The sequence below is a fragment of the Typopeltis vanoorti genome, chromosome 9 (genome assembly GCF_054136105.1).
Source record: "Typopeltis vanoorti isolate ZY-2024b chromosome 9, IOZ_Tvanoo_1.0, whole genome shotgun sequence".
Classification (NCBI taxonomy): Eukaryota; Metazoa; Arthropoda; class Arachnida; order Uropygi; family Thelyphonidae; genus Typopeltis; species Typopeltis vanoorti.
This window is the reverse complement of record NC_143557.1, coordinates 124,417,899-124,431,570: the sequence shown is the minus strand read 5'-3', so window position 1 is coordinate 124,431,570 and position 13,672 is coordinate 124,417,899.

Sequence of the window (13,672 nt, the reverse complement as noted above, 5' to 3'; positions counted from 1 at the left end):
TTCATCCCAACTTTGCATCATCTGCAAACAACTGAATATCTTCATCTAAATCTTCACCAATATCATTAATATACAAGTTAAACAGTAATGGGCCTAAAACAGACCCCTGAGGCACACCACTAGTAACTTTCCTTTTCCTGTATAGGGGAGCGATACACAACGTTTTGATACTTATCAGATAGCCAGTCTCCAATCCAATGCACCAATCTAATATCCAACCCCATCCACTCCAGTTTGACTACCAACTTATCATGCGGTAATCTAAGAAAAACCTTTGCACAATCTAAGTATATTACTATGTATCCTTCTCCTCTGTCCATGGAAGCAGTCACCTTATTGTAATAAGTAGATTACTAAAACATGACCTCCCTTTAGTAAATCTATGCTGTCCATGAAAGATAATACCGCTGTTGTCAACCCAATTCTGAATCTTAGTTCTCACAAGCTTCTCCAACAACTTAACTACAACACCTGACACACAGATAGGCCCATGGTTTGATGCTTGAGTTCTATCACCTCCTTTATGAAGTGGCACAATCTTGCCCTCCTATTCCTTAGGAACTTGACTGTGCAAGACTCATATTACAAAAATATGTGAAGGCCGTCAACTCCCTGACATATTCCTTCAGAATAAGTGGTGATATATTATCAAGTCCTACAGCCTGGTTTATATCTAGTTTGCTCAATTCCCCATACACCTCTTGCTCACTTACAGTCAGTCTCTCTTCCCCATCATCAACTGCTCTCAATCACTCCATGAAGTCACATTCACAAGATTGAAAGACCTTTATGAACTGCTCATTAAGTATCTCCACCACACCTGCAACAGCTGTCTTTATGCCATTTTCTCCAATCAATGTCTAATTTCCATAATCATTCTTTCTTTTGCTGGCTACATATCGAAAGAACTCCTTAGGATTCTTTTTCACTTCATTAGCTAACTGATGTTCATACCTCTCTTTAGCTACCCTCACCAACCAAGTCACCTGCCTTGCCTGGTCTTTGTAATCCTCATGGAATTGGTTATTACCACTTCTCTTATACTGCTTCCATAATGCCCTTTTTCTCAGTATCGCATGCTTAATCTCTTTATTCATCCATTTCACACCTACCTTATTTAACCTTCTCACCCTTGGAATATATTTAGACATTGCATCTACTAGATAGTTTTTGAAAATTTTCCCCTTCCTTCATCATTACAAGTGCTGTATTGTGGAACATTGGGAAACACAACACTTTGTTGTGTTTCCAAATGAATACAATATACAGTCTTTTAAGTCAATTGTAAACAAGTTCCTCCTTTCCCAGCCCACTACCAATACACAGTAATGATGTACTATTGGTTGATCAACCAATTTCTCGTGTATGGGCTTAACATAAAAAACAAAATCTGATTTCATTTGTTTTTATTCTTTGTTTATTGCCCCAAATTTCACTGCCATATAATAATGTGGGCACTGCTAAAGTATATATTCTCAAGCATGTTTCTTTTTCTTTTCTTTTTGTATAATATTTCGATTGAGTGTTCTATTTATCAGGTCTATAATCTATAAACATTTTGAAGTTTTTAATTTTGTATTATTATTATTATTACTACCCCAAGACCTCATGGAGTCAAAGACTCATCTGGGAGGTTCTTTTATCACACATACAGCTCATCATACTGTGTCTTAAACACACTCAAACTCCTTGCAGACACCACACTCTCAGACAAGGCATTCCAATCATTTACAACTCCACACGAAAAAAAACCTGCCTATCACTCCTCTACTCACATCCTCTTTATACAGTTTCCAAGGATGACCTCTGGTTCACCCCTGATCTCCCACTATTTTCTGTAGAACTTCTCCAGCATTGATCCTACAACAATCGCTTACCAACTTGTAGGTCTCTATCATATCTCCCCTCTTCCTCCTGTCCACCAGACTCTGCAAATTACATCTCAATCTTTCCTCATACTCGACATTCCAGAGGTCAGAAACTACCTTAGTCAGTTGCATTTGGACCCTTTCCAACATCTCTTCATCCTTCTGAAAACCAGGTTACCAAATCTGGGCACAATAGCCCATGTGTGGCCTAATCAAAGCCTTATACAACGGAACAAGAATCTCCCTACTTCTACATAGTGTCCTCCGCATCATTCCCAGAAGCCTTTGTGTTGTCTTCATAATTTTGGCTATGTGTCCCCTAAATTTTAGATCCTTATCCACTATTACCCCCAGATCTCTTATTTCCTCCACCTACAACAATATATTCTCACCAAGCAAAAATTCTGCATCCCATCTTTGTTTTCCAAATTTTAAAACCTTACATTTTGCAACATTGAACTTGCATCCCCATTTCCGTGCCCAATCACGCAATTTATTCAAGTCTTCTTGTAAGGCCACAACATCTTCACTACTCTTCATGGTTCGTCCCAACTTTGCATCATCTGCAAACAACTGAATATCTCCATCCAAATCTTCACCAATATCATTAATATACAAGTTAAACAGTAATGGGCCTAAAACAGACCCCTGAGGCACTCCACTAGTGACTTTCCTTTTCCTAGATATTGCTCCCCCATACACAACTTGCTGAAACCTATCAGATACCAGTCTCCAATCCAATGCACTAATCTAATATCCAACCCCATTTGCTCTAATTTGACAGTCAACTTATTATGAGGTACTCTATCAAAAGCCATCACGAAATCCAAGTATATTACTGTGTATCCTTCTCCTCTGTCCAGGGAAGCAGTCACTTTATTGTAATAAGTAAGTAGATTACTAAAAAATGACCTTCCTTTAACAAATCCATGCTGTCCATCAAAGATAATACCATTGTTGTCAATCCAACTCTGGATCATAGTTCTCACAAGCTTCTCCAACAACTTAACCACAACACCTGACACAAACACACTGATAGGCCTATAGTTTGATGCTTGAGTTCGATCACCTCCTTTATGAAGTGGCACAATCTTGCCTTCCTTCCACTCCTTAGGAACTTGACCAAGTGAAAGACTCATATTAAAAAAATATGTCAAGGCAGGTGTCAACTCCCTGGCACATTCCTTCAGAATACGTGGTGATATATTATCTAGTCCCACAGCCTTATTAACATCTAGTTTACTCAACTCCCCCATACACCTCTTGCTCACTTACAGTCAGTCACTCCTCCCTATCATCAACTGTTCTCAATCTCCACATGAAGTCACATTCACAAGATTGAAAGACTTTTTTTTGAAAGATTGATTGGAGAAAATTGAAAGATTGATTGGAGAAAATGGTATCAAGACAGCTGTTTTTTCAACAGCTGTCTTGATACCATTTTCTCCAATCAATGTCATCCTTCTATAATGATTCTTTCTTTCGCTGGCTACATATCGAAAGAACTCTCCTTAGGATTCTTTTTGGCTTCATTAACTAACTGCTGTTCATACCTCTCTTTAGCTACCCTCACCAACCAAGTCACCCTCCTTGCCTGGTCTTTGTAGATCTCATGGAATTGGTTATTTCTACTTCTCTTATGCTGCCTCCACAATGCCCTTTTTCTCTGTATCGCATGCTTAATCTCTTTATTCATCCATCTCACACCTACCTTATTTAACCTTCTCACCCTTGGAATACACTTAGACATTGCATCTACTAGACAGTTTTTGAAAATCCCCCAAGTTGCAGTGATCTCTTTTCCAGCTAACTCCTCATTCCATGCTACACCCACAAGTTGTCTCCCGAGCTCTGCATAATCACCCCCCCCCCTTGTAGTTCCACATATACCCTTTTCTCACAGAGTTCCTCATACTGTTGGCAACCACCCAGGTAATCACCTCACGGTCACTCTCACCAACTGGTGGATGATTTGACACCTCATTTATATTTACATCCTCTGATAAGATGACCAAATCCAAGACCCTCAATCCTCGTGTGCCCTCTGTTACATACTGTCTGAGGTAGTTATCCCTCCAAAACTCATGAACCTCATTTTCTTTACTTCCAGCTGCTATCTCATCATTCCATTCTATATTGCCATAATTAAAATCACCCATAATGATCACCCTTTTCTTATTTGCTTGGCTAATTTGATTATACATTTCATTATCACCACCATCCACATTACCTGGTCTATAACAACATCCCCAAGTATTTGATTCCATTCACCTCTATCTCACACCATACTGCCTCAAAAACTACTAGCACTATTTCCCTCCTGCATCTCTACCCTGTATGGACATAACTCTTTCTCTATCATCAATAGCACTCCCCCCCCTTATGTTTTTCTTCTTATTATGATATTTCACATCCAAGATAACTGTAAGCATTTATCTGTTCTATTATTTTATTATTAATAACTATTTTCTTTTAACTGGAGTTCGTCCACAAAATGCCACTGTTTGTTTTATCTATGGATATTTCCATTCCAAACTGTTCTACTATAATGTTTAAATTATACATTGCTCTTTGTAAATTGTCTGCCTTATCTGATATTATTACCTGATCATCTGCAAATAATAGCATATTTATTTTGTTATTCAGGGAAATTTTTATACCTGGATTGTTTAAGGTGTTCCACTGTATTAATATTTCATTAATATAAATACTGAAAAGTTGGAGACAGAGGGCATCCCTGTCTTACTCCTTGGTTTATAGATTGTTTTTCAGAGATTTTTTCATTTATTTTCTATTTTTATTTCATTATCTTTGTATATATTCAATATTGCATGTAGTAAAATATTAAGTATATTTATTATTTGTAATATATCAAACAATATCTTTTTACTTTGTCAAAATGTTTTCATAATCTATAAACAAAATATGAGTTTCTAAATTAAATTCTCTTCTTTTTTCTATAAGTAGTTTTAAACAAAAAGCTGCATCCATTGTAGAGTGTCCTTTTCTAAATCCATTTTGACATTCTAATAATATATTTTCACTCTATATTTTCAAATTTTAATTAAGTATTCTACTCCTTATTTTCTGTATGTATTCAATAAACTAATACCTCTGTAATTAGCAGGTTTTATTTCCCTTTTTAAATATAGGTATTACTAAACTTATATTCCATTCTGGGGAGTGAGGAAAGTCCATGTCCCCGTCATGCTCCCTGGGACCTCCATAGGGCACACTTCCTACAAGGATGCTAATGGACCTCTGTGAAGAACAACGGACAAATCAGCAGAGGAGGATTCATATCCCAAAAGTGAAATGTGCGGAAGAATCTTCAGAGGAGCAGACCTCTATAAACAACCCAGGTTCAGCTGGCTCCGGCTGTCAGTACCTGGTTAGGGCCCCTACCTAGGGTTACAAGGAAAATTAAAGGATTCAATCCTCTGACAAAGGGAAGCAGCTTTGTCAGTACTGACACAAGGTTGAAGTCTCATGATGATGGTAAAGCTTGTGATTAGAAAATTGCAGATGGCAATACAGTTTATTGTGTATGTCTATAATACTGCAAAGCAGAAAGCAAATGGAGAAACTACTGTTCTATTCTCTCCAGACTAACCACCACAGCAAGCAAATCTACACAAATGGCCCCGAGTTCCAGGCGTCCCTTAAATGGGACAGGGGTGTGAAGAATCTCCGGGCTCAAAACGGTGCGTTCACTAAAACTAGGAACTTGGAACGTCAGAACCCTGTAGGAAGCAGGTAAGCTAAGAAATGCTATTCAGGAAATGAAAAGACTTGAAATTGAGATTTTAGGAATGAGTGAAGTTAGGTGGCCAGGATCAGGCAAAACTCAAGTTAATGGTATGACAATGTACCACTCTGGAAGTAGTGAAAACAACCATCAAAATGGAGTTGGAATAATATTAAACAAAGATGCCAATAAGTCACTGTTGAGCTTCATCCCCTACTCAGATAGGATGATGTTATAAAAACTAAAAGGTCAACCACTAGATATTAATCTTATACAGGTCTGTGCCCCTACTGCTGACAAGAGTGATACCGAGATCGAAGAATTTTATGACCTATTAAAATAACTAATGAAAAACACAAAAAAAAACATGATATTAACATCGTCATGGGTGATTTCAATGCTAAAGTTGGGAAAGGTGGAAGTGGAGATACAGATGGCAAACATGGACTGGGAACAAGAAATGAGAGAGGAGACCATCTTATTCAATTCTGTCAAGAAGAGGAGCTAATAGTCACAAACACATGGTTTAAGCTACCATCCCAAAGGCTATATACTTGGCGATCACAAGATAATAATACAAATATAGTCAGAAACCAAATTGATTACTTGCTAATTAATCAACGATTTCGAAGTTCCATAAAGAGCACAAAAACCTATCCTAGTGCGGATATTGCTTCTGATCATAATCTACTGGTGACAGTGTTAAAAATTAGACTGAAAGTTATACTTTAGAAACATCAACAAAAAAGGTTTAATTTAGGAAAGTTAAAAAACCCAGAGATAAGAAACAAATTGAGTCAAGATCTGAATCAAGAGATAGCACTTATCAAGAATGATGACATCATGCGGATTGATGAATCAAGGAACAAATTAAAATCTGTCTTCATAGAGAAATGTGTCGAAATTCTTTATATGATCTGCATTGGATCAATGCAGATCATATAAAAATCACAGTCCAACAAAATATAAAGAGGTTCAAAAAATTATCAAAGGCAAGATCAAAGAAGCAAAAGAAATCTGGATGAATGAAAAATGTAGAGAAATTGAAATTCTACAAGAAAAGCATGACAGTTTTTAATCTACACAAAAAGCTGAAAGAGACCTCAGGTATATTTATGAAAAAACAACTATGTGTCCTTCGAAACAAAAAGGGAGAAATAATATCCGAAAAAATATAACAAAATACAAGAATGGGTAAAATATGTAGAAGACCTCTCTTCTGATAACAGACAGAACCCAGAAAATACTTATGAACATATGGACGGTCCATGCATTCTAAGATCAGAGGTAGAATGTGCACTGAACTCAGCTAAACATGGTAAAGCCTAAGGCCCTGATAGAATACCAGCAGAAATAGTAAAGTTATTAGGTGGTGACAACATTGCTCTATTAGTAAAGCTATTTAACCACCTTACCAGCCATTAAAGATCAAATATGCATCCTCAAAAGCTTCGTATTCATCATAAATTTCAATGTAATATCAATGGTATTACAATTTTAATATGCACTTCACATCCATGGTAATGTGGACGTATATATATATATCCTGGCCGGTAGCTTGGTTAATAAGGTCTACGATACAGACATATTCCCACAACACTGGTTACAGTTGACCTTCATCATGCTACCTAAAAAAGCAAATGTGAAAACTTGTAATGACTATAGAATGATCAGCCTAATGAGTCATGTTCTCAAAATGTTCCTGAAAATAATTCAAAAAAGAATATACAAAAAATGTGAAGACACCATCAACGATACCCAGTTCGGGTTTAGAAATGGTTTGGGAACAAGAGAGGCTCTTTTCTGCTCTCAGATCTTATTCCAAAAAATGTATTGATCAAAACAAGGAAGTATTCATTTGCTTCACTGACTTTGAGAAAGTATTTGATAAAGTCCAACATACTAAAATGATTGCACTATTAAAGAGAATTGGATTAGATGGTAAAGACATCAGGATCATTCAAAACTTATACTGGAACCAAAAGGCATCTGTTCAAGTTGATGACATTATTACAGATCCCATTAACATCAAACGAGGAGTAAGGCAAGGATGTGTGCTGTCACCTCTTCTTTTTAACGCATACTCAGAAGCCATATTTCAAAAAATCTTAAAAGGAAGAGAGGAAGGGATTAATGTAAATGGTGAAATCATCAGTAACATCCGATATGCTGATGATACAGCTCTCCTGGCTGACAATATTCAGGATCTTCAAAATCTTCTGGAACTAGTGAATGAAGAGAGTGAAAAAATGGGATTAAAAATAAATATCACCAAAATTAAATTCATGGTTATAAGCAAGAAACTTAATTCTTAATTCATCACTTTCTTTAAATAGGAAATGAATAGAAAGAGTGAAAAAGTTTAAATATCTCGGATGCTAGTTAAATGAAGAATGCAATCCAGAAATGAAAATAAAAGTTAGAATTGAAATGGCAAGAAAAAAAGTTTCTCCTGATGAAATCAACACTGTATAACTGCAACTTAAACTTAGAGCTTAGAGTATGCATGGTTAAATGCTATGTATGGTCTATACTGCTGTATGGTGCAGAAACTTGACATTGAAGACAACATCAATAAAAAAACTTGAAGCCTTTGAGATGTGGTTATACAGGCGAATGTTAAAAATCCCATGGACAGCAAAAACGTCCAATCAGGAAGTACTGGAACAAATGGGGAAATCACATGAACTTTTAGATACCATAAAAAGAAGGAAAACTGCATATCTTGGTCACCTACTTTGTAATGAAAAATATAAAATACTTCAATTGCTTATAAAGGGGAAGATAAATGGAAGAAGAGGACAAGGAAGACGAAGAAAATCTTGGCTAGCAGACATCAGACAGTGGACTGGCATGAGCTCTGAGGGACTGTTCAGAGTGGCTGAGGATTGCTCAAAATTTGGCAAGGTGGTCACCGACCTCCGATAGGAGATGGCACTCAAAGAAGAAGATATTCCATTCTATTGGTATTTGTCCATTTATACATATTTTATTTAAAAATTTTAATAATCTCTGATGAATTTTTTTCCCAGCAAATTTACACAGTTTAGTGTTTATCCCATCTTCTCCTGCTGAATTACCAATGTTTATTGTATTACTAAGAGAGGAAGCCCCCGACTGCAATGGAAAGACAACATCAAAGATTGGACAGGCAAGAAAATTACAGAAGCAAGAGATAGAGAGGCATGGAAGCAGACTGTTCATCAGCTGCAACCCTCTTAAAGAAGAGGCCACAGGATTAGATTAGATTGTACTTAGGTTGTCTTTTAATTCTTGTATGGTCTATACTGCTGTATGGTGCAGAAACTTGGACCTTGAAGCCTTTGAGGAGGCCACAGGATTAGATTAGATTGTACTTAGGTTGTCTTTTAATTCTTGTATGGTCTATACTGCTGTATGGCGCAGAAACTTGGACCTTGAAGACAACATCAAGATAGAGAGGCTAGCAGACACTTTATTATTTTAAAGCATTTTGTAAGTTTTGGTGTAATTTTTTTTATTTATTTATTTTTATGTTGGTATTATCTGTCCAAGATCTATAAAGTAATCCCAGAATTCTTTTAAATCTATTTCACAATTTATACTTCCAGTTTCATTTATATCATTCATGTGTTTAAGTATTTTATATGCATTGGGTCTTATTTTGTATGTCATTTTCTAGATAAGATACAAATTTTTCCCAGCTTTCTCTGCATCTCCTTCTGGTTTCTCTTTTGGCTATTGCTTGAATTTTATTGTTATTATTATTATTATTATTATCCTAAGACCCCATGGAGTCAAAGACTCATCTAGGAGGTCCTTTTGTCATACACACAACTCATCATACCATGCCTTAAACAAACTCAAATTCTCTGCAGACACCATCCTCTCAGGCAAGACATTCCACTCATTCACAACTCTGCATGCAAAAAACCTGCTTCTCAGTCCCTGCTCACACCCTCTTTATATAGCTTCCATGGATGACCTCTGGTTCTCTCTTGATCTCCCACCATTTTCTATAAAATCTCTTCAACATTGATCCAATAACAACCCCTTACTAACTTGTAGGCCTCTATCATATTACACCTCTTCCTCCTATCCACTAGACTCTGTAAACTGCATCTTCTCAACCTTTCCTCATATTTGACATTCCAGAGATCCAAAACTACCTTTGTCAGTCACCTCTGGACCCTTTCCAACACCTCTTTGTCCTTTTGAAAACAGGTGACCAAATCTGTGCACAGTAGTCCATTTGTTTCTTAATCACAGCCTTGTACAATGGAACAATTCAAGATCATTCCCAGAATTCGTTGTGTTATCCTCACAATTTTGGCAATGTGTCCCTTAAATTTGAGATCCTTATCCACTATCACCACAAGATTCTTATTTCCTCCACCTCCAACAATATATCCCCACAAAGCATAAATTCTGTATCCCATCTTTGTTTCCCAAATTTTAAAACCTTACATTTTCAGCAATGAATTGGCATCCTCATTCTCGTCCCTTACTATTCAAGTCTTCATGTAAGGCCACAACATCTTCTCTACTCTTTGTAGTTCGTCCCAACTTTGCATCATCTGCAAACAACTGAATATCCCCATCCAAATCTTTGCCAATATCATAACATACATTTATATTCAATTTCATCTTCTTGTTTTTTGCTGCTTAACCATCTTTTAAAGACAAGCTTTTCATTTTCAATTATTGTTTTTATTTCATCGTCCCATATAAGTAATTTTTTTTATTTTTATGATATTTTTGTGTGTTCCTAGAGTTTCGCCAGCAAAGGTTGATTAATTGGTAGAGCCTCTGCTACTAATGGCTCGCAAAAAGTTAAGCAGGTTTGAGCGTGATTAGTAGTTAGAAGGAGGCCAATCATTCGATGCTGTTGTCACATTCTCCCTCGATGAGTCTTTGGACTCCCTGGAGGTGTCACATAATAATAATAATAATAATAATAATATGCTGCTGATATAATAATTTCTTTTATATTATCTCAATTTTTTTTCAATGTCTGCATTTTGTTGTATTTTTTTCTAAGTAGTTATTAATCCTCCCTTGTTCTACTATATGAAATATAAATCCTGTAAATATCTCTCAACAGCTTAAATCTCTCAATTATGTCACCCCTTAGTCTTTTATCCACCAGACTCTGTAGTCTGCATGACCTCAGTCTATCCTCATAACTAACATTGTAGATTCCTGATATTATTTTGGTTGTCTGCCTGTATCCTCTCCAAGGTTAATATGTCCTCTTCAAATCCAGGCAGTCCAGATGTGACTTGTGTAGGGATTTATAGAAAGGAATCGCCACTCTTTTATCGTTACTAGTTAAAGTCTGTCTAAATATTGCAGCAATCCTCTGGGTTGCCTTCACCACATTATGTGACCTAAACTTCAATTTTTTATTCACATCTGCCCTAAGATCCCTTGCCTTATCCACTTCCTCTGGTATAGATCCACCAGTAGTAGAGTACAAAGCCTCCCATTGGATTCCAAATTTCAAGACCTTACATTTAGTTGTATTACACTGACATTCCATTCATTTTCCCATCTTTTTTCCAACTTATTCAAATCCCCTTGAAGGGTCAAAACATCAGCGCTATTATTAATAATCCTCCCAAGCTTCTTATCATCTGCAAATAACTGAATATCTCCCTGCAATCCAGTTGACAATATCACTGAAATAAAGGTTAAAATGCAAAGGTCCCAGTACTGATCCTTCTGGAACTCTGCTTGTGACCTTCCTCTTCCTTGATACAGCTCTCCTCATACACAACTCTCTGATGTCTATCAGACAGCCAATTTCCAATCTACTTCACTAATCTGATCTTCCTCTCTCCCCCATGTGTTACAACCTCAACATCAACTTATCATGTAGCACTCTATCAAATCTCTTTGAAAAAAAAAAAAATGGCAGTATATGTCTTTCCCTCATCAACTGCTCTTGTCACTTTATCATGAAAGGCAAACAAATTACTAAAATAAGTGCATCCTTTAAAAAATCAGTGCTGGCTTTCATGATCTAATAGGCAAGCTTAGGTGTTGAATATTATTCATAACTTATTTTTAACAATATTAAAAACACCAAACATACTATTTTATAAAAAAGGGATGTTTATTAACTGACTTGTATTTCGCTGGATTTCAAACTAGCATCTTCAGACAAAGCAGCATCTTGTAGTTTACATACAATAATGAGGAAGTGAAACAATTCAAATTGTAATGCAGAAAAAGATCTCAAGTCCTAATTTAGTGCCCTCTAATGTAGTAAAAAAAAAAAAGGAGTATTACAGCTATGTAGGATTTGATCTTAATATAACAGTCTCCCATTTTTCAAAAATTAATGCAACTACACTTGTTCAATACTTGTTAAAAGGAAGAAAACCAATGTGCATTTAGAAGTCATTATGTGCATGTCAGAAAGATTATTTTTAGAGTCAGTCATAGCTATGAAGAATTCTCCTAACCTGAACAAGTAGGGTCGCATTAATTTGCCAAAAATTTAGGAGACTGTTATCTTAAGATCAAATCCAGCTGTAATATTTTTTTTTACAACATTAGAAGGCAAGAAATTATGACTAAATATTTTGTCCATCACAATTTGAACTGTTTCACTTACTCGTTGTCACATGTAAACTATAACATGCTGCTTTGTGCTCTGAAGATGCTGGTTTGAAATCTAGCGAAATATAAGCTGCTTTCACAGATAATATTATATTATCTGTCTATAGAACTCTCTCTCTCTCTCTCTCTCTCCATATATATATATATATATATTTTTTTTTTTTTTTTATTTTTTATTTTTTTTTTTATTTATTTATTTTGTACATAGTCTGGAAACTCTGCTCTAGAAACCAAACACTGAATGTTTCCAAGCCATTTCAGACCTCCATTATGTATGGTGGTCTCACACCAGGTGATTAAATTATCTCCTGCCTGAAAATGAAATAATTATAATGAATATTGGAAGACACCCAAAAGATATATAGATAACGCTTAATCAGGAAATCATAGAACAAAGTTTTATTTACCCAGCAGCATACTTGACTTCAAACAGTAACAATAAAACACAGATTCTCAGTAGCATGGTCAATGATGAATGAAGTTAATAAAATTTGGAAAAACAACAAAATCCCAACAACTATAAATATATAATTACACAAATCTTTAAGCTTTACAGAGCCGTTAAAAATTATACAAAAGTATAATACTTCCAACAGCTCTCTACAGGGCAGAAACTTGGGCCTTAAAAAAAAGAGAAGCAGAGAGGAAGCTGAGCAGAGGCCTTTGAAATGAAATTATTATTATTATTATTATTATTATTATTATTATTCAGGCCTCCATGGAGTCAAAAGACTCATCGTGGGAGGTCCTTCCTAAGAACATAAAGTATGTCAAGACTCATCGAGGGGAGGTCCCCCCCCCATTGAAAAACACAAAGTCTATTATACCACTCCTTAAACTCATTGACCGTTCTCACTCTCACCACTCCATCAGGCAATGCATTCCACAGTTCAACCACCCTCCATGCAAAGAAACCACTCCTCACCCTCTTGCTCACCGTTTCCTTTCGTAACTTCCAGGGATGGCCTCATGTCATCACTCCTTCCCGCTGTTCAACCAAGCGAAAGAACTCCCCAGTGTCAACCCTGTAACTACCTCTCAACAGTTTAAAAGTCTTAATCATATCACCTCTCCTCCTTCTATCCAGAAGAAGGAGAGGTGATAACCAAAATTGTACAGTCCTGAAACCATCATTGTCATCCGTCTCTGTACCCTTTCCACAGTTAATTTATCCCTTTCAAATCCCGGGGACCAAATCTGAGAACAATAGTCTAAGTGTGGTCTGATCAGATACTTATACAACGGAATGATAACCCTTTTATCTCTGAAGGTCAGGGTCCTTCTCATTATTGCAGCAATCCTCTGTGTCACTTTCACCACCTTTGCAATATGTCCCCTAAATTTCAGGTTTCTATCAATCATCAACCCCAGATCTCTTGTCTCCCCTACTTCCTCCAGTATAACTCCTCCCATAGAGTATGCAGCATCCCATCGCTGTTTCCCAAACCTC